The sequence below is a fragment of the Asparagus officinalis genome, chromosome 5 (assembly GCF_001876935.1).
Source record: "Asparagus officinalis chromosome 5, Aspof.V1, whole genome shotgun sequence".
NCBI lineage: Eukaryota > Viridiplantae > Streptophyta > Magnoliopsida > Asparagales > Asparagaceae > Asparagus > Asparagus officinalis.
Genome location: NC_033798.1, coordinates 47,793,251 through 47,816,452, shown reverse-complemented (window position 1 = coordinate 47,816,452; position 23,202 = coordinate 47,793,251). Strand labels below are relative to the sequence as shown.

At 41.8% G+C, this 23,202-nt stretch overlaps 1 pseudogene; it reads left to right on the top strand.

The window, feature by feature from the left end:
- LOC109841799 lies at positions 19,755-20,813 on the top strand (annotated as a pseudogene).

The window sequence follows — 23,202 nt, the reverse complement described above, 5'->3', positions numbered from 1 at the left end:
AAAGTTGTTAACTGAGTGCAATGACATCGATAATGAAGAAAACACCAACTTTTCCCGCGAACACTAGCAATCTTAGAGTAAGAGGAAGTAGTAGGATTTTAAAGTAACTCGGGGTGGATATCTTGCCTTGTGTCTCAAGAAGACTCCGATTTTATCAAGCTCACTTGAAGACTTGAAGATCCACTACAAGGAGGTTTACAACAACAAGGAGCAAGAGCTAGGGGTTGTTCAATCTTCCACCGAATCACATTTCGAAAGTATGACTTTCTAATTCTTGTATGCTCTTTAATATAGGGATCATGTTAGATTTAATTAGGATTGTCCTAGCTTGTTTTTCATGTTCTCTACATGCTTAGTATTATTATACATACAGTCTTCCGTTGCGTATTTTGTATGTATTTAGCACAAATTTCCAACATGGTGTTAGAGTCATGGTTCCGTCTAATTGAATCTTTGCATGCATATCTATCTCATAGAGGATTTTGTAATTGCTTCTAATTACTAGTTTAATTAAAAGATGTTTTAATAAAACTAGTTAATTTATTCAAGTTTTAATTAAAAGATGTTTTAATAAAACTAGTTAATTTATTCAAGTTGTTTTGTAATGAGTTATACTAGTCGTTGATTCAAAAATATGATTTAAAAACTAGTTAATTTATTCAAGTTGTTTTGTAATGAGTTATACTAGTCGTTGATTCAAAAATATGATTTATACTAGTCGTTGATTCAAAAATATGATTTTTGGTTCATAAGTTTTTAGTAGAAAAAACACTTGCATAAATTGCAAAATACTTGATTACAACTAATGTAGTTGTATATTCTTTGTAATGAGTTATACTAGTCATCTATTCAAAAATATGATTTTTTGGTTCATAAGTTTTTAGGAGTAAAAGCACTTGTATAAATTACAAAACACTTTTTTACAACTAGTGTAGTTGTATGTTAGAAGCATGATAGTCCTATTTGAGTTAAGATAATCCCTATGTTATCTAGTTTTTCCAATTTATTACATAACTAGATAGATGCATATTTCTTAATGTTGATTAAGTTATATGTTTTATATCACCTTGCGTGGATGTTATGTTTATGGATGGTAATGGACAACGATTCTCTTGTATTTATTGTATTAATGTAATATAGCTAGAAATGTAATATTTTTTCGACCTCTTCCCTCCTCGAGCATGGGCTACGCCTACGGGTTTAGACACTTGCTCACCGATCATGGGCTACGCCTACGAGTATAGGCCCTTGTTCGGGTGTGTGTGTGTGTGTGTGAGGGGGGGGGGTATGGTTGTATAGTTTAGTTATTTCATTTATGGCTTTTTATTTTACATTCAATGTAATATTATTACCCATCCTACGAGATATTTTTTCCCATAATAAATGGGGCTTGCACGTCCTATGAATATGTGATTGTAATAATACAGGATTTGTAAGGGAGCTAGTACTGCAAGGAGTTGTAAATTGCTTGCCAAAATGTAATTAGTATAGTTAAATTTTATTTTTTTAGTTGTCCACTATCATTCCATATTGCTTTTACATATGTTGATATGTTGGTTGTGCCCCAATTATAGATGTTAATACAATTGGGTGTTATATTCTGTAAAGTTTATATCTCTATCTCACTAGAGAATAGTTTGTATTGTAAAAACTTATTTTTAAACTTTGTAAGACATGACAATAAGAGTTTATTGACCATAGAGTGGTGAGACCGACATTAACATAGCGTTAGTGTGAAAGATAAATAAACCTAAAGCAGTTAAAAAAATGTATTTAGAACAAACTTTTAACTAGTGTCAAGAAAAGTAATTATGAGATATAGCTCATGGGGTGATACTCAACGTAAGATTAGGGGTGATGGCTAATCTTTCGCGCTATAGTCTTAAAGAGCGGTGGTTACTTAATTAATATCCGATGAATATTCCTGGTGAATAGCTCGGAACCCTCCCACCAATCTTGCGCTTACCTGGCTAGTTTAATTGTTACAAATATAAATATAGAGTATCTTTTAACTATATCAAGTTTGATTACAGTAAAAGATTTGTAAAATCATCCGTAGCCCTCCATCATTTCAGTTGAATACTATTAAGCTTATAAATACTATGTTTGTTAGCATACGTCAAGACATAACTATTCTATGGCTAAATAGTATTCATCTGTATACTAGATATAAGGATAGCTTAAGTTGGTTATGCGACTTTATTGGCATACGTCAAGAGTTTATATAAGTTAAATTTAAGCCAGTCAAGAAATGATGGGTCCAAACATGACTAGCATTTTGTGATTTGTTGGCATACGTCAAGGTCATAAAAGACTAGGGGTAAAATCATATTAAGAATTACAAGAGTGTAAAAAACAAAAGTTGTCTACCAATTATTAAGTGTATCAATTTGTTAGCATACGTTAAGGTTGATGCATTCAATTATAATTGGATCTTGATCCTATTTGAAAATAAGGGGTTGTTTTCTGGTCACCTCTTATAAGGTTTTGAGGGACTCAAAAAATAGTGGGAGGCATAACTTAGATGAAAATGATCCAAATCTATTTTATGTATTGAACATCTGCTAAAATATTTTTTTCCTCTCTCTTTCAGACCATTATGTCTGGCTTAAAAATCATATCAGAATAGAACAAGTTAACCGATCCTAATTACATAGACTGGTTGAGAAATGTTAAGAGTATATGTCCATAATTCTTAGCCTCACTCGTCAAGAAGAAGTAAGATGTTGCTTCATCTTCAGATGTGTTTGTTACTTAGAATTGTTTTTCTATAAATCCTACATCTTGGGTATTAGATACCGGATCAGGATCTCATATCTGTAATTTGTTACAGGGGTTGAGAAGTTATAGGAAACATAGAGCTGGAGAGATGACCTTACAAGTTGGTAATGATGCAATAGTTGCAGCACTTGCAATAGGAGATTTTTATCTAGGTTTGCCAAATAGAAACATTTTGATTTTGAAAAGCTGCTATTTCGTACCAACTATGTTGTGCAATATAATATCCATATCTTTATTAGATAAAGATGGATATATATTCAAGTTAGAGAACAATGTTATGAATATCATATTTAATCAAAAGTTAATTGCTTACGGAACATTGTGTAATGGCATCTATATTCTTAATCAAAACACAATTCTGAATACTCATCACACTAATAAACGAAAGCACTCAGTTATGAACGACGCTTTCTTATGACATTGTAGACTTGGTCATATTAATAAAGAAAGACTTGGCGAGCTACATAAGCATGGATATTTAGATCCATTTGACTTTGAGTCTTATGATACTTGCAAGTCTTGTCTTAAAGGTAAAATGACTAAGACTCCATTTATGGGAACGGGAGCAAGAGTTACAGAACTTTTAGGACTGATGCATAGTGATGTATGTGGTCCTATGTCTACAATAGTCAGAGGTGGCTACTCCTACTTTATTACTTTTACTGATGATTTTTTAAGATTTGGACATGTGTTTTTGATGAAACACAAGTCTGAAGCATTTGAGAAATTTATCGAGTTTAAAAATGAAGTAGAGAACCAAACGAGCAAGAAAGTTAAAATTCTTCGATCAGATCGAGTAGGTGAATACTTTAGCTCGAAATTCTTGGGTTTTTTAAAAGAGAATGAGATTCTCTCTCAGGTTACTCCATCCTTTACACCATAGCATAATGGCGTGTTAGAAAGGAGGAATTGTACCCTATTAGATATTATACATTCCATGATGAGTAACGTTGAGTTACCTTTTTCATTCTGAGGGTATGCGTTGGAAACATCAGCACACTTATTAAATAGGGTTCCAACTAAAGCAATGCCTAAACCTCCGTATGAGATATGGAGTGGGAAGAAACCACATCTTAATTATATTAAGATTTAGGGATGTCATGCTTATGTAAAAAAGTAAGATCCCAAAAAGTTAAAGGCACGCTCAGTATTGTGTAAATTTATAGGATATCCAAAGAATTCTACCGGATATCAATTCTAACACATCAATGAACAAAAGATAATTGTTTCTCGGTTTGCTACCTTCTCGGAGAAGGAATATCTTGAAAAAGAAATTAGTGGGAGTATGGTAGAACTAGAAAAAATTTTAGAGATATAAATTAATACTGATAATTTAGTAGAACCAATAAATTCAGTTATACCAGAAGAATCTCAACCACTCCACAGATATCCAAGGCGATCTCATGCACCTAAGAGACAATATGATTTTCTCGTTGAAGGTGGCATGTTAGATCATGTCATAGATGATGACGAACCTTTAAGTTATCAGCAAACATCTCAGAGTAGGGACTCTGTTGCTTGGCATGATGTAATGAAATTCGAAATAGACTCTATGTATACCAACAAAGTATGGATCTTAGACAATGCTCCTAAAGGGGTGATACCCATAGGTTACAAATGGTTGTTTAAGAAAAAGTTAGGTGTAGATGGGAAAGTAGAGACTTTTAAAGCTAGACTGGTAGCTAGGTGTAGATGGGAAAGTAGAGACTTTTAAAGCTAGACTGGTAGCTAAAGGTTTTCGTCAAAGACCTGTTTGGACTACGATAAAACATTTTCTCTAGTGGCTATTCTAAAGTCTATTCGGATCCTACTTGCTATAGCTGCTCACTATGACTATGAGATCTGGCAAATGAATGTCAAAACTACATTTCTGAATGGTGATTTAGAAGAGTGCATATATATGTCTCAACCAGAGGGATTTGTAGTCAGTGGGAGCAGTGGAAAAACATGTAGGTTGCTTAAAGCCATTTATGGACTAAAGCAAGCATCACAGAGATGGAACATCTATTTTGATGATGCTATCAAAGAGTTTGGTTTCATCAAAAATCCAGATGAACCATGTGTGTGTAAAAGGATAATTGGGAGTATAGTATCGTTTCTTATTTTGTATGTAGATGATATACTCTTAATCGGTAATGGCATATCATTATTACAAGCGGTTAAAATTTGGCTATCAAAAAGATTTTCCATGAAAGATTTGGGTGAAGCATCCTGTATACTGGGTATTATAGAGATAGATCTAGAAGTATATTAGGATTATCCCAATCTAGATACATTGGCAAAGTGCTAAAGCGGCTCGGTTTCGGCCGAGCCCCTCTAGGTGTCGTTTTCCGTCGTTTTTCGTCTTTCGGTTCTGTCCGTGATTCGATTGTGTGGTTGACTTGTTCGGACTCGATTCGCTGACTTGATTTGGCAGTAAATCCACTTCTGAGTTCGAGTCCGAAACTGATCTTGATTCAATCGTGATTCGTCCGAGTCCGCTCTTAGTTGGATAACTCGTTGATTCCTCAACCCGTTAGCTAAATTCTGCACGCGAGTGGATTTATTCCGTTGTTTGCGTGCGGTTCGTTAGCCTCGTAGCCTCGTTAATCCGTTTCGTCGCGTATCACTTGGCTTCGGTGTTGTGGACTAACAATCGTGTCTGCATACGTCGCCCGATGGTCGGTTCGTCGAATCGGCGTCGTCGAGTTGTGTTAAGGGACCTATAGGCAGTTTTATACGCCTACAGATACCCCCTCCAAAGTATTTCAGCCTCGTTCTTTTATAGAAGAGTCTGGAATACTTTGGATATGATTGTCCCATTCTTCGACGGGATATTTGGAGTGGCTTTCATTCTTGGTTCCTTCAGTCCCTCAGGCTGTTCGGTGCTTTGTCGAATGTCTGTAAGGGTTCCGGTGCTGCATTTATTGTCTGACCGTCTGTGTCAGCCTCGTTCTTTTATAAAAGAGTCTGGAATACTTTGGATATGATTGTCCCATTCTTCGATTGGTTATGACGGGATATTTGGAATGGCTTCTGTTCTTGGTTCCTTCAATCCTTCAGGCTATTCGGTGTTTTGTCGAATGTCTGTAAGGGTTCCGGTGCTGCATTTATTGTCTGACCGTCTGTCGGAATTTTGAATTTGAAGTCGATTCTTGATTTTCTAACTTTTTAGCTCGAGTTGGTTATTTCAACATAGAACTGACCATCGGTCGTCGGCGTTGAATCTTCATTTACAGCGCGTTGTCCGGCGTTTGGGCTTCCTTGTGACGCGTTGTCCGGCGTCTAAGCTTCAGTATACACAGTTTAAGCTCTCTTGGAGTGTGGCGGATACTCGAGTCATGAGACCAATCTACGGAGTTGATACATCTATGACTCGTATTTATAGAATTCTCGACAAATTCTCAGCCATCAACGGGTTTGATGAGCCTTTACCGACTACCGTTTGAGTCGGGCTAGCATGCGTGTTTGTTGGTTCAACATAGAACTGACCATCGATTGTTGGCGTTGAGTTCTCATTTGCAACGCGTTGTCTGGCGTAGTATTGTTGAGTTATCTTTAAGAATATTTTTAGAAAAATATTCTCCAGAAACTTCTCAACCAAAAATAGGAAATAGTTTATACTCGTATACCTTATTGGAGTATTAAGGAGCAGTTTATACTCGTATACTTTTCGGAGTAGTGATTCTTTCATTGCAACGCAAAAGACTAAACAACAACGTGTATGAGACGTTGACTTAGGATTTTTTGGCAAATCCTCAGCCTTCAACGGATTTGACGTGCTCTTACCGACTACCGTTTGAATCGGGCTTACATGCGGATTGTTTTAATCCGTTCCGCATGTGACGTTGCGATAAAGGAATGAACTCCTTTAGACTTTGTGCTATGATGTTGAATACATAGGCTTTACCATTTGTTACGGGAATAGGCTACCCGGCGACTCGGCGTTGACCTAGGGTTACGCGTTGACCGGCGTTGACCCTAGGGTTTCGAACGTCGTACGTTGACTGGCATTGACCTAGGGTTACGCGTTGACCGGCGTTGACCAGCGTTGACCTTAGGGTTTTGAACGTCGTACGTTGACTTTTTAATCGCAACGCGTTGACTGGCGTTGACCTAGGGTTACGTGTTGTCTGGCGTTGACCTTAGGGTTTTGAACGTCGTACGTTGACTTTTTGATCGCAACGCGTTGACTGGCGTTGACCTAGGGTTACGCGTTGTCCGGCGTTGACCTTAGGGTTTTGAACGTCGTACGTTTACTTTTTGATCACAACGCGTTGACTGGAGTTGACCTAGGGTTACGCGTTGACCGGCGTTGACCCTAGGGTTTCGAATGTCGTTGGATGCTCAAGTCACGAGACCAACTAATGAAGCTGATGCGTTAGTGACTCTCGTATTTATAGGATTTTTGGCAAACCCTCAACCATCAATGGGTTTGATAAGCCTTTACCGACTACCGTTTGAGTCTGGCTAGCATGCGGATTGTCTAAATCCGTTCCGCATGTGACGTTGTGCTAAGAGAGTTAACGCTCTTAGTGCTACGATATTAAATACATAGACTTCGTCTTTAGACTTATTCTTGCTTAGGTTTCAGGATAGAATACCCCAGAATCGAACTCTGGTGTCTTTTTGTGCGGAAAAAGACTAAACCGGCAGCGCGTGTTAGGCGCAGACTTATCCCTGCTTAGGATTCATGATAAACTTCCTAGGATGAATCCTAAATTGACAAATTTTGAAAAAGATCGGTGCGGGAAAGGAATAATTTTATATTCTATTTCCCGGTCTCCTTTTAGGGTGAAGGCGAACCCGAGTACAAGGAAGGAAGAATTTTATATTCTATTCCTTGATTCTGGAAAGCGTGTTAGGCGTTGACTTTAGGATTTTTGGCTAACCCCCAGCCTTCAACAGATTTGATTAGCCTTTACTGACTACCGTTTGAGTCGGGCTAGCATGTGGATTGTTTTAAGTCCGTTCGCATGTGACGTTGCGCTCAGAGATTGAATCCTCTGAGATTTGTTGCTATGACTTTGAATACATAGACTTCGCCATTGTTATGGGAATAGGCTACCCAGCAACGTGTATTAGACGCTGACTTATCCCTATTTAGGCTTCGGGATAAAACACCCCAGAATCGAACTCTGCTGTCTTTTTTCTTCGGAGAAAGACTAAACCGGCGACGCGTGTTAGGCGTCGGCATATCCTTTCTTAGGATTCAAGATGAAATTCCCCATGCGTGTAAGGCATGGATTTTGGTGTTATTAATAACAACCTGCCACCATGTTGAATATGTGAACGGGTGTTCTTTTTAACGGGTTAAGAACTGACCGGCAGCGCGTGTCAGGCGCAGACTTATCCTTGCTTAGGTTTCAGGATAGAATACCCCAGAATCGAACTCTGGTGTCTTTTTCTACGGAACTTATCCCTGCTTAGGATTCAGGATAAACTTCCTAGGATGAATCCTAGATTGATAAGTTTTGGAAAAGGTCGGTGTGGGAAAGGAAGAATTTTACATTATGTTTCCCGGTCTTCTTTTAGGGTGAAGGCGAACCCGAATATAAGGAAGGAAGAATTTTATATTCTATTCCTTGATTCTGGAAAGGAAGAATTTTATATTCTATTTCCAGCGCAAAAGAAACTAGGAGTGGGATCTCCACTCCGAGAATCTGGAAAATTTAGATAAACTTACCTTTTATAGGATTGGTTATCTAATCTGAAAGATGAGTTTTTCGTTTATCGAAAAGAACTTTCAACTTCGGTTATAACCATGAGAAGGCTTAACCAAAGAGAAAAGAAAGGAGTTCTTTCGTTTATCGAAAGGGGACTCTGAACTGAAAGTGGACCTCTTGTTCATGGAAAGAGTCAAGAGGGCCAGAAAGATACTTTTGGTGAATTCACTGTCAATTGAAATTGATCAGTGAGGGATCTTGGTGGTGAAAATTATTTTGGGTTATCCTCTAGAATATTAAGTGTAATATTCTTCAAGGAACTTCCCGGTAAATGGGTTATCCTGAATGTACTAGGGATAGTACTTTTTCAGGAACTTCCCATTTATTGGCATTAGTTGCCTGGCGCCCTCTTGAGTGATCAGGCGATATGCGCCGTTTGAGTAGACTGTGTCTATCACAAACGGTCCTTCCCATTTGGGTTCAAATTTACCTTTCTTCTTGGAGTTGAGGATTATCGGTCGGCGAGCAGCGATGACCAGATCTCCTTCCTTAAAGCTTCTCTGTCGGACTCTTTTGTTAAAGGCCCTAGATATCCTGGCTTGATAAAACTCAATGTGTTGTTGAGCTTCCAAGCGCTTTTCATCCAACCTCTCGAGTTCTTCGAGATGTTTTTGATGTTGTTCTTCTGTCGTCATCTCGGTTGCGAGAGCGATCCGAAGGGATGAGATTTGGATCTCCACCAACGAATATGGGGTGGCTCCTGTAGGTGTGCGTATGGTGGTGCGATAAGCCCAAAGTGCTTCACCGAGTTTATCGTCCCAGTCTCGTTTATTGGTCTTTACGAGCTTTGACAAAATCTTAATGATCGTCTTGTTGAACGCCTCAGCTAATCCATTCGTAGCGGGATAATAAGCTGTCGACAAAACATCTTCAATTTTGAACTTGTCACAAAACCTGATGTTATGAACTGTGGACCGTTGTCATGAATGATCCGTCTTGGCACGCCGTGTCGGTATATAACATGATGTTTGATGAAATTGACGACGTTGTTCGTCTTCACTTCTCTGAGCGGAATCGCTTCAGCCCACTTTGAGAAATAATCTGTGATCGCGAGGATGAACCGATCACCTTTGACTGAAGGGGGGAAAATAGGACCAACAATGTCCATACCCCATGTCTCGAACGGCCAAGACGTGGTTGACGTGTGCAACTGCTCTGGCGGTTGATGCATATAATTCGCATGTATCTGGCAAGCGTGGCATTCTCGTGCGTATTCGATTGCGTCACGAACCATCGTTGGCCAGAAATATCCCATCCTCCTGATGCGATCATACAGTTTAGGACCGGGCTGATGCGCACCACATTCTCCTTCGTGTGCTCCTCTACGGTATAACGTATGGGTCTCGGTATTATAGAAGAATCTTGGTGCTCTTCGACGGATTGATTCCATTTCTTTTACATCCTCCGACAAAATACCGTATTGGACGTAGTCAATGATAGGAAAACGCCAATCTCGGGACTCGGACCCAATTTGAGTTGAATTCACCTCTTTGGCGTTCACGTTTCTATCCTCTTCTTCTTCAATCTCCGTACTGTATATGGGTACGCAGAGTTGATGCGTCCGTACTGTGACTAACAGCTCAGCTTCGGGAGGCTGTGCCAGTGATACTGCTAGTGCCGCCAGTGCGTCTGCATAAGCGTTCTGGAGACGAGGGATGTATTCAATAAAGAATTCTTCGAAAGATTCTGCCATTTTGATGGCTTGGTCTTGGTTCCTGACTTCATACTCTCCACGGACTTGGTTGATTATCAGTTGAGAATCCCCAAAAGCTTTGAGATATTCGACCCCCAGCTCTTTGGCGAAACTGAGTCCAATGAGTAGTACGTTGTACTCGGCTACGTTATTGGAACATGGACCAGTTAGTGAATAAGCTCGAGGCATCACATGCTTCCCCGGGGAAATTAAGACCACTCCAACTCCAGAGGAGACTTTGGGACATCCGGGGGTGACTGCCCTATTAACTGCTCTTGAAGCACCATTAAAGTATAATTTCCACATTTGTTGGTGAGATGTAGTGTTAACCTCGTGGGTTTCGTCCGGCAAGTCATCATATACTTCTGCCGTATCTGTTGTCGGGTTTGCCGCTAAAAGATCGCAAATCGCTTGTCCTTTAATCGACTTCTGTTGTTTGAAGTGCAAATCATATTGGGACAAGAGAAGAGCCCATTTCTCTAACCGTCAATTCATAGAGGCCGGTTGTGTCATGAATACCCGTACTGGATTAACATTAGAAATGACATAAATCGTCTGTCCAACCAAGTAATGCCGCATCTTTTGCATTGCGAATACCAATGTGAGGCATTCTTTCTCAATCATCGGATATCGAGACTCGGCGCCTATCAAGGTCCGACTTAGGTAATAGACTGCCTGTTCGTGACCATTATCATCGTCTTGTGCTAGTAAATCACTTATCGAGTGGTTCATCGCCTTGAGATAAATCAAGAACGGTCTACCTGATTTTGGTGCGACGAGAATAGGAAGATTCGTCAGATATGTTTTGATATCTTTGAATGCTTTCTGGCAGGCGTCGTCCCAAATAAATGACACCCCTTTCTTGTTCAGTTTAGAGAATGGTTGGCACTTCCCAGAAAGATTTGAGATGAACCGCCGAATGTAAGCTAACCGCCCTTGTAATCCTCTGAGCTCTCTCAAATTTCTAGGGGGTTGCAGTTCATGTATTGCCTTCACCTTATCGGGATCGATATGTATACCTTTAGTGGTGACGACGAACCCAAGGAATTTTCCGCTGGACATTCCAAGGAAGGATTTAGTGGGGTTCATCTTCAATTGATGACTCCGCATGAGATCGAACATCGTCTTCAAGTCCTTGATGTGATCTTCTTTATTACGGCTTTTCACAACCAAATCATCAACGTAGCATTCAACCGTCTTCCTGAGATGTTCTTGGAAAATCTTAGTCATCGCTCGCTGGTATGTGGCGCCTGCATTCTTTAGACCGAAAGGCATCACCATCTGGATGTTGCTCCTCTCGGATAAATCCTGAGTCTATCAACTTCTTAACCTCTGCCTCAATAGCTTCCATGATCTGCGGACGAAACCGTCTTTGCTGTTGTTTGACAGGTTTGGCATCCGGCTTGATATCGAGGCGGTGCATTGCCACATTGGGGTCGAGCCCTGGCATATCTTCATAGTTCCAAGCGAAGACGTCAATATACTCCCTGATGAGAGCAATTAACTCCTCCTTCTCATTTGGGGGAAGGTTGTCACTGATGAATATGGGCTTTGGGTTGGCCTCGTCACCCATGTTAACTTGGACTATTTTATCTTCAGTGGATGGTTCTCTTTGTTCGAACCAATCGCTGTACTGCATGTTTAGGTGATGAACCCATGGATCTTCCCACGTTGGCATTTGATCGTCGTCTTCTATCGTCACAGGATCGACCGTAGTCATATGCGACATCAGTTTCTTGAACACCTCCCCCAAACTTGCGTCGGAATCCCCAGCTGAAGAATCAGAAGAGTATCTGTTCTTAGTTTTGTTAGCAATTTGATCGATAATTTGCCAACCACATTCATCATCAGACGAGGAAACATAGCCTAAGCCTCTTTTGTGACGGTAATAATCATCCGGTTTCCCTTTTGGCACATATGCTGCTTTAGCTGGGATACGGGAACCTCGATCAAAGTACAAGCCTTCTCCGAGTGTGAAATCATATCCCTGTTTTTCCATGAGCTTGCGCGCTTCAGGACTATACTTAGATAAATGTCGACCATGTTTATCTTCCTCTTCGTCTTCTCTTAGGAAATGATCTGGTAATGGAAAATTCTCTCCTTCACCATAAATCACCTCTTTTTCGACTCCTGTTTTGGCAGGCACGACCAGGGTTGTTCCGAAGGAATGCTGGAGGCGTTTCTTTGTTATATAAGATGATCGGAGCGGCGTATGTAAATCAGGATTATCGCGTAGTCCTTTTGTCGCATCATCAAGAGACAACGAGTACTCTAAATCATCTTTTATTTTAATATCGGCAAGTTGCCAGTTACAACTTCCATCTGACGATTGTCCATCGTTAAGATTGATTACAAAGGGTACAATGTCATTTAAAACAAAACCACCATTGTAATCGAATCCGGCTTCGGAATCAGCTTCATCTCCGTTGTCCGTGCCCTGGACCGATGGTTCCGTGTCGGATTCGTTACCATAAAGGAGAGATTCAGTGAAATAATTCTCAAACCCTTTAAATGGTTGTTTATCCGCGACCACCGTCCTGATCCTTCCACCAGTGTCGACATATTTCAGACACTGATGTAGGGTGGAGGGAACTATAACATTACTATGGATCCAAGGCCGGCCCAGTAGTAAGTTATTTGATGTCTTAGCATCAATCACGTAACACGTGACCTCCGTCTTTAGATTACCCATTTGGCACTTTATCCGGATCTTTCCCAAAGGCCTTGACCCGCTGGTGTTGAATCCGTAAATGACCGTGCCTGTAGATGCCAATTTGCTGACTGGAATGCCAAGGCTATGCATAAGGCGAAGCGGCATAATGCTCACAGCAGAACCCGGATCCACTTGGATTCGGTTGACTTCGCTGGAGCCAATGTATCCGATGAAATATAGGGGCCGATCATGGTTTGAATTCTTCGTCTGCATATCCTCTTTAGTGAAGGTGATGCAGGGAAGGTTCTTAGCCGCTATGTTGTAGTGTTGAATTGATAGTTCTAGCTCTTCAGGTGCCGGCTTGACCCGAGTGAGGAATGCTTCAGAATCAGCCAAGGCTTCTCGTAAGGCTTCCCTAGTCTCCTTAGACAACCGCAGCAACTCATACAACGTTATCCGCGCTGGAATATTGGCTAATTGAGCCATAATATCGAAGACGCGCGGAGTTTTCGAACTCTCTGGTTTATCCCTTCCAATCGGACGACTGAAACGAGACTGCTTCGGATTCTGTATTTCCTGGGGTTTTTGTTTATCCGCTGGCTGTCGTCGAGTATCTTCAATCGGTTTAGGAACCGTAATCACCCCCAGCTCTGTGAGAGTTTTGGCTGGTCCCTGTTTAGTCACCCCCTGCTCAGCTAACTGATCACTAGGTGACAGATAGTTGAAGTGGTACTGGTTTTTGCTTCTAGTGGCAAAAACTTCTTGTTCTTCTTCAGAAAGCGGGAAAACAGGAGCTTCATCACCATCTTCTTCGAAAATTGCGGAAGTACCATTACAGGACTTGCCCTTACCCTTTCTTTTCGAGGAGATCGCCCACTGCTCATCTCTAATGAGATCCGGATGAACCTAGAGGATTTCACCGTTCGGGGCTGTGTGTGGCACAAGTCCCTTTTGGCGCTGTCCATGTGGGTCATCATTCACCGTCTTCATTCCCACTTTGGTGACGCGTTTCGGCTCGAACCATGTTGTGGGCACCGATCCAAAGCTGATTGACACTGCATTTGCTCCCACATTCTTGGCAGGCTTCGGGGTTATGACGCCCACATCAATTAATGCTTGGATCTTATCCTTGAGGTGGAAGCATGGCTTCGTAGGGTGGTGGACCGCTCTATTGTATGCGCAATACTTCGGATCCGTCACTTTGCTAACCCCCTATTGATCCACGATCGCCGGCAGTTGGATTTTGTTGTTCTCCAACAGGTACTTGAAGATGCCGGGCACCTCGTCATCTTTGAAGGAGTACACCTTAGGAAATCTTGGTTCCGCTCTTTGCTTCTGAGACCGTTGTTGCCATTGCGGCTGCGATTGTTATGGCACTCTTTGCTGCTGCTGTTGCTGAGGTTGCAATTGGAAAGTTTGATTAGCATCAACTGCATTAGCATGTGCCTTACCTTTCCCCCTTGGGTTGAAATTCTGTGCTGGAGCATTTGTCGCCTGTTGGCCTCTCTCCGCCTTCTTTCTCCTAAGGAATCGCTCAGCCTGCTCCCCTCGGACCTTCAGATCCTTCCACGTTTTGGACGGTGCTGTCCCCGGTCTGGAGAATGAATTCCTCGGTGATCGGTTCCCGACAGTTCATCGCCTTGTTCCGGAACCTTTTGACGAAGGTGTCGACTAACTCCCCGTCCTTATGCTTCTCATCGAGTAATGATCCGATAAATATCTCGGTGTCGTCGTCGAAGAAATTGGTGAGGAACATAGTCTCCATATCGTCCCAGCTGTTCATGCTACCTGGCTTGAGGCGGCGATACGAATCGAAGGCGGCTCCGCGAAGAGTGCCGACGAATGACCACACCATCAGAGGCTCATTGCCGGAGATTACCCCCAGGTGTGATTTGAAATAAATCACATGCTGAGTGGGTGAACCCTTCCCATCAAACGACGTAAAGTTGATTAAGTTAAACTTTGCCGGATATGTGATTGATTCCCATTCTCTTGGATATGGACAAGGAATACCTGTTTTCTTCACCTCTTGAGCGGAAATCAATGTATTGATTTTGCTCTCGAGGTTCTTGATCTTCAAGTTTTCACCTGTGTTTTCGGTAGCATTCTCATTACCACCCCCTGCATTGACGGGAGGTATATTGGCATTATGAGTCTCATTTGCATTAGTGTCCTGGTCTTCCAGATTAACCGGGTTACGGTGCTTGGTTCGCCTTGCTGGTTCGTCAGTGCCTGAATTTGTTGCTCATGCATTTCTCTCATGTTCTGCATGGCCATCTGCATTTCGAACTTGAAGGTCTCCTGTTGTTTAATCATAGCTTCTTCAAGCATCTTAGCCACTTGTTCTGCACTTATCATAAGTGCCTTGCGAGGTTGCCCCTCGCTGGATACTGTGTTGTCAGATGCGACCGCCGAGCCGGCGTCCGACTCTTCATCTTCTGAAGGTACCCTTGTCCGAACCCTACCGTAAGTTTTTCGTTTGATGACTCCAGACTGCAGACGGGTTATACGCTGGGATGCCTTCAGAATCGACTCGAAATTATCCCGTCCCGATGTCCCTTTGCTGGTCATATTGGTGGTGACCCTCGGAAATTCTCCGTGCGTTTCAGTACTGAGCCTTTCGAAGACCGAAACCCTTTCGGGGACTGTATTGGTGCAGTTGCACTCCGACAATACCGCCCGAATGAGCTTTGAACAAGGGCACTGAGTTTCTAGCCTTCGAGGACTTCTCTTTCTGGCTTTGCTCGTACCCTCAGCATGATAGTACAGCTTGTCCGTTTGAAAGTTGGAGCAACCTATCGTGTGTTGGCACGATTTCTCAGGTATAACGCAATCATCATCAGACGATAACGTTTCCTTCCGAGAGCGAACTACCTTCTTCGAGCTTTCAAGAGTCACGCGTCTCGACACACGCCTTTGTGGGCGTGAATTCTCAACAGGCTCCTGAACTTCAATACGCAACGTAGTGCGCTTAGTTGCCCTGATTTCCTCGTCATATTGAGGGTTGTGGCGACCCCCAGCATGTTGAATCGTTCGAGGCTTCTTCATTGGGTCCAAACATTCCTGAACTGGAGCTTTGCCTCGCTCCTTGGGAAGTGGACCGAGGCGCTCCAAAACCGACTTCCTTTTCTGAGATGGTCCTGCGGGATTTCCCGGAGCAGTTGTGGAAATCATTGGCGGTTTGGATTGATTCACCGGAAGTTGCACTTTCGACGGCTGCAGTTGCTGCTTTTTGGTCTGAACCGCCGCTTCAGACTTCGGCCTCCAAACTTTGCGGGTTGGTGGCGGCTTCTTTGCTACCTCTTTCTGCAGCTTTCTACGGGCTTCTTCGGCTTGAGCCCGTGCCTGCGCTGATAGTGCGCGGCGTTTGCGAATGCGTTCCTCCAGCTTTGCGAACTGTTTCGCAAGGCGTTGACGTTGCCTTTGGCGGGCTCTCTTCGAGAGAGTCACCACGCCCTCTGCGGCAGAAGGGTTGGCTAGAGCAAATCTGCCCTGGTTGGGAATTGGAGGAATCTCACCCGATGCGACTTTGGCATCAAACGGGGCGAGATCTTCGTTGGTGTTTTCAACGTCTTCATATCAACGAGTTTTTCTCCTGGAAGAGAACTTTTTGGACTTGCGGGGGGAGGTTGATCCGGACGAGGACGACAAGTATTCCTCGAACTTTTGCTGGTCGAACTCGTATTCGACCTCCTCCACGACCGGGATTGAGATCCGCGGCTGCGACGCTCCGATCTCGGCAGCGAGATCGGCGGCTCCCACTGTGGTCGCCAGATTGTTCGCGGAAAAAATTGTAGCTTTCATTGATTCCATTGCACACTCTTTGACAATAGTTTATCGGTTACAAAGATCCGGTCTTTTTATAAGATCCGGTTACAACGAAATCAAAGAAAAAGAAAAAAGATTACAACTTTCCTTTCGAACGAATCGCGAGCTCCTGTTTTGCGGTCGCTCGCTTTGTGGGTTCTTCACCTACGCCGGGGTTTATCCGTGGACCACCGCGTGATCTAGATCCGGTCGGATCTACGCAGTATGATGGGTATTATTTCGCCAAGGAAATAATAGCCGAGGGTACTATTTCGCCAAGGAAATAGTAGCCTTTAGTTCTCGGGATCATAGGCCAAGCTTTGATCCGGAGGATGACTACGTAGATCTGAGATCCGGTTCTTCTCGAACTCTTTCCTTATTTGGCGTTGCCGATCGCCGAGCACCGGATCTGGAAGAACAAGTCCTCAAAGTCCCAAAGCTTTAATCTTTTTAAGTTCTGAGCCTTGAATCCAGCAGAGCTTCACCTCCAAATTATCCAACCTCTCAAAATGAACCAAGGGGGGGTCTATTTATAGGCAACCCCTACTGTACCTTGGGCACAAGGTGGCCGGCCACCTTGGTGGCTCGGCCTTGGCCGAGCCACCTTGAGGTGGCTCGGTTTCGGCCGAGCCCCTCTAGGTGCCGTTTTCCGTCGTTTTCCGTCTTTCGGTTCTGTCCGTGATTCGGTTGTGTGGTTGACTTGTTCGGACTCGATTCGTTGACCTGATTTGGCAGTAAATCCACTTCTGAGTTCGAGTCCGAAACTGATCTTGATTTGATCGTGATTCGTCCGAGTCCGCTCTTGGTTGGGTAACTCGTTGATTCCTCAACCCGTTAGCTAAATTCCGCACGCGAGTGGATTTATTCCATTGTTTGCGTGCGGTTCGTTAGCCTCGTTAATCTGTTTTGTCGCGCATCACTTGGTTTCGGTGTTGTGGACTAACAATCGTGTCTGCATATGTCGCCCGATGGTCGGTTCGTCGAATCGGCGTCGTCGAGCTGTGTTAAGGGACCTATAGGCAATTTTATACGCCTACACCCAGCGGGTAATAATTGTATATTGTAACAGGGCCTATATGAATATAACATCCTTGTTCAAAATAATAGTATGCTATTTTGGTCAGATTTATCTAGTATTTCAATACAGATAAAGTCATTAAAATAATACTAAACTATTAGACATTTCGGATATGATCCTAATGAATAGATCTGATTTGTCGTTAAAGTATATTCTAAAATGTTCCTAGTCGATGAAGTGTTGAAATGGGACATCATCACTTTAGGAAAACTAGTGTATACTCTATTCCTCCTTTGCTATGATGATAATCCATCTCTTAGATCATTGATGTGAGACATCAAGATATAATATACAGGTGACTCATTAGTGAATTAGTTAACTTAACGACTCACTGAGAACATCTTGTTGGTAAATATACTTAACTGTCAAATAGAAGTTCTCAAGTGATATAGTACATAGTAGTCTCTTGACCTGAGGCATGCGTACAATATCTTACATGTCTGTATAGGTATACTTAGACTTTTACCTAATCACAATTCTCATTAAGTTGTGCATAATGGTTCTTGTTGGGTGCATAAGGGGTTGATGTCATAAGATTGTTTGATATAACTATAGCCAGAAAATCCTTGGCCGAGCTAAATAAGATAAACTAAGTGTCAGTTTAATCTTATAGGTTATGAGTTTAATATCAACAAACACTAATCGAGCTATTAGGGTTTGATAATTTTCCATACCCTAGGCTCGATAGTTTGACATGGTTTGATGAAGAGATCGGACTGTATAATATTATCACTGAGTGATCCTGATAAAATTGTGTTAGCATCTTGCAGATATTTATCACAACTTATACCCGGATAGTCTTCATGTGTAGCTAGCACCTCTGTTGTACTTGTGGATATCATCCACTGCCGAGTTCTTAAGTTGGGCCCTAGAGTCACACCAAACACGTACTTGAATCCTATGAAACACAATTTATAGAGTGATGCGTATGATTGATACACATATATGATTTTACCGGATACACATAAACGATTATGTATATCGGTAAAATCGGAATGTTATGTGCTTAGGAAATGAATTCTAGTATTTTCCCCATAAAGTTAACTTTTAGTCAACTAGTTGACTTTTTGGTCTACATTTGACTTTTGGTCAACTCATTGACTTTTTGGTCATATAATGACTTAAGAGTCAATAATTAAAAAATTACGAAATACCGTATTTATGAAATACTGTATTGATGTGGTATTTTTATTTTTAATGAAATACACACTTTATTATACATTGATTAATGAGTCATGAGATGAGTCATTAAGGTGGTATGGTTTGGGAACATGGTTTTAGCACATAGTTTTGATTCTTCATGACTATTTGCATGACTCATGATATGAGTCATTGCATGACTCATGAAAAGAATCCTTACATTTAGATGACTCATGTCATGACTCATGTCATGACTCATGAGATGAGTCAAGACATATCTCACTCTATATATATGAGCTCTCTCTCTCTCTTATGGAAAGGTTAATGAAAAATTGGCTAAGTGGTTTTTTCAATAAGAGAATAAAAAAAGTGAGCTCTACCTCTTACTAAACTCCAGAAATCTTAGAGTAAGAGGAAGTAGTAGGATTTTAAAGTACCTCGGGTGGATATCTTACCTTGTGTCTCAAGAAGACTCTGATTTTATCAAGCTCACTTGAAGACTTGAAGATCGACTACAAGGAGGTTTACAACAACAAGGAGCAAGAGCTAGGGGTTGTTCGATCTTCCACCGAATCACGTGTTAGCCTTCTTGTTTTTATGATGTTTAACAAATAATTTATCACTAATGTTGTTTGTCTAGTATTTGTATTTATCTATTTATTGTAGACAAATAACATGTTGGAGGATGGATGGAATTACACATTCACGATCATATCCAATTGAGGTTGGCGGAATTGTGGTATGAAGCCTTGCAATTCAAGTTGAAGTTCTAAGTTCAAGCTTCATCCGCAAGTATACCAAGTTGAGCTTCATCGAAGATCTAGATAGCTTGGGTAATTTAGTTTAGGGTTTTATATTATGTGTGTTAGTAATTTAAGTTCAATATCATATACACACATGCACATTTTAAAAAAACCCAAGCCACTCGTGAAGCCAATCCCCAATAAATTCGTCACTCTCTCTCTCTCCTCCCTCAACTCAAGAAATCAGATCCAGCTCTCTCCCCAAGCCCCTCACCGCCCCACGCCGAGCTCCCCTCCGCTGCTCACCGACCGCGCCAAACCCCTCAGCAGTCGCCGCGCTCCTTCCGACAGCAACACCACCGACCACCTCCTCCCTTGCCACGCCGCCAGCCTCTCCCCGAGCTCCCCAGATCCGCACCCCATCACCGCCCCTTCGTCGCCGCCGTCCCTCATCACCGCCTCCATCCCCCCTCCACCACCGTCACCCCTGTCCACCTCATCTCCGCCTCGCCGCTCAACCAACACAGCCGCCAGCCCTCACTTAACCGGTCGACCTTTCAGAGTCTTCAGCCTCGACACAGGGAGGCTAAACCCCGAGACCTACAAATACTTCAACGAAGTGGAAAAACACTATGACATCCACATCGAGTACATGTTTCCAGATGCCGGCGAAGTCCAATCCCTCGTAAGAAGCAAAGGCCTTTTTTCCTTCTACGAGGACGGCCATAAAGAATGCTGCCGAGTTCGCAAAGTCCGCCCTCTTCGAAGAGCTCTCAAAGGCCTCAGAGCTTGGATCACCGGTCAGCGCAAAAATCAGTCTCCTGGAACCTAAGCCCAAATTCCCGTAGTCCAAGTCGACCCTTCGTTTGAAGGGCTTGACGGTATGATTAAATGGAACTCGGTTGCAAATGTCAATGGAAAAGATATTTGGAGTTTTTTGAGGACGATGGAGGTTCCGGCGAACTCGTTGCACTCTCAGGGGTATGTGTCGATTGGATGCGAGCCGTGCACGAGGCCTGTGCCCCCAGGGCAGCACGAGAGAGAAGGGAGATGGTGGTGGGAGGATGCAAAAGCCAAAGAGTGCGGCCTTAACAAAGTTGGGAGTTTTCCGACGATACTGTTGTTTACTAAGAATGGCTCGAGACCGATAAAGTATCCATCAGAGAAGAGGGATGTTGACTCTCTGCTTGCATTCATCAATGCACTTAGATGAGAGCGAGGTTATGTTTTGTGGTTTCGTATGGGATATTGTAGTATATGATTGAGAGGGGAGTTTGTGTGTAACGGTGGATATAATTTTGATTTTGTAGCTGTTATTATTTTGTAATACTTTTCTTCTACTATTTTTTCCCCTTGTCTTTTTTATTTGAATAGTTTCGATCCAATGTTAATCGCTCTTCATGTTGACATAGTGCATAATTCTTGTTCAAATAAAGCAGGCAATGGCACATTTGCGCCTTTGAACTGCAAGAGAATGAATGAGATGCATATTATCATACACTGATCAAGCATCTTCAGTTTCTAGAGTCACTGCTCTTCAATGTGGTGTGTTTTAAGGATGTGAGGAAATCTAAGTGCTATGTTCTCAAATTCTTAGTTAGTGTTATATTTTTCTCAACGTAGTAACGTTGTTCTCAAATTCTGGCTTTTCCTCGTATTCCCAACTTTCCAAAAGAACCTTATTCCAAGTTTCACAAATTTAAACGGAACCAGTGCCATGTTCTTCACTGTTGCATTCAAGACAAAGAATGATCTGGATCAATAATGGCATAAAGTTATGAAGTAGAGAAGTAATTAGAACAACAACAACCTTTCACTCGACAAATAAGAAAAAAAACTAAAAATTTACTACAAAACAGCTGTTACAAAAACAGACCCCATTCATTGGAAGAGCCGAGATGACCCTTCACCTCTCGGTTACAAATTCAACGATACAAAAAGAAATGCGAGAAGAGAAGAAAGAGGATGAGCAAATTGTCCTTGTCCCATCGCTGCTTCCTCCTCAAACCCTCATATTATTCTTCTTAATATGCTTTACCAGAAAAAAAGAGAGAAAAAAAGAAGACCCCTTTAGTTGTATCACTGCACAAATTTTAGATCAATGTATAGCCAGAGACCGAGATGTCAGCTTGAGTATCCGAGTGGATGTAAACAAACTCAAAGCTTTTACCCGCAGGCAACGACTCAACCCATGTAGGATAATATCCATTCTCTAACTTTGTTAGCCCCCACAATTCACCATTGAACTTTGATATCGAAATGTTGAGGTTCTTTGCAATTTTAGATCTTTAGTTGTATCACTGCACAAATTTTAGATCAATGTATAGCCAGAGACCGAGATGTCAGCTTGAGTATCTGAGTGGATGTAAACAAACTCAAAGCTTTTACCCGCAGGCAACGACTCAACCCATGTAGGATAATATCCATTCTCTAACTTTGTTAGCCCCCACAATTCACCATTGAACTTTGATATCGAAATGTTGAGGTTCTTTGCAATTTTAGATGACTTGTTGGTAACCATTGCAGAGTACCTGTAGTACTTTGTTCCTCTGAAATCCCATGATGTTGTTGCTTTCTGCTCAATTGCAAATGGCGAAATTGATTTGGTTCCTACATCAGAAGTTGAGTTAGTCAAATTCGAAATTTCATTGGCGTAAGCCATATTTGCAATAGTTCACTTTAGTATCTAGGTTTTGCCCATTTTTGACGTTGATATTCCGATAAGTTACAAATGATAATTATTTCTCAAAAAATTTCATTGCATCTTTTGGACAAATTTAAACTTCAGGTCATTAAAGCAAAAAATGATCGAAAACTTCAAGACGTCAAACTACCTGGAGGAGTGAAGGGTTTATCAGGCAACGGAATCTCCACAAGAAGTTGATTATCTCCACTATGACCAGCACCAAGACGAGCTAATACTCCAAGCATAGGCCCTGGCATCCAACAATGTCACGCGGACATTACATGGCGTGTGCTGCAGAGAGGCCCTCTGCTATATGTATCTCCTATCTTCTGATGTCTAAATATAATTATTTCTCTGTTATCATGTGGGTATAATATAACGTTTAGAGCAAAAGAGTGTGTTTGCAACTGACCACAGTCTAAATTTTTTGGAGCAAAAGAGTGATATGGCTACCTGAGACTTGGCAAAGCCTAGGAGTTAAACAGGAGCAATAGCGGTTCCCGACGAGCATTGGATGCTGGTCCTGGCGGACTGAATGTTGAGCTGCCTTCCCTTGTAGGAGGAACTGTACGAAGATTGCCATCAATTAGTGAACGATCGATTTGTTAAGAAAAAATTTTATCGTAGCTAACATCATATGATTTTGATGCTGTCAATTAAAATCTAAATTTTCCGGATCGAAAAATCTATCCTTTCCTGTGGTGCAATATTTATGGCCTGGGAGATTTATGATTATTTCAAATAGTTATGCCTATCAACATCGTATTCAAGGATACAGATTTTCATTTGTGAAGTAAAAGTTTAGATTCGGAACGATAATGCCTGCATCTTGATACTATACTATTACTAAAAAGTTTGCTCCATTCTATGACTTGATGGATCTCGATCTTATTAATTGGAAATTCTTAAACTTCTT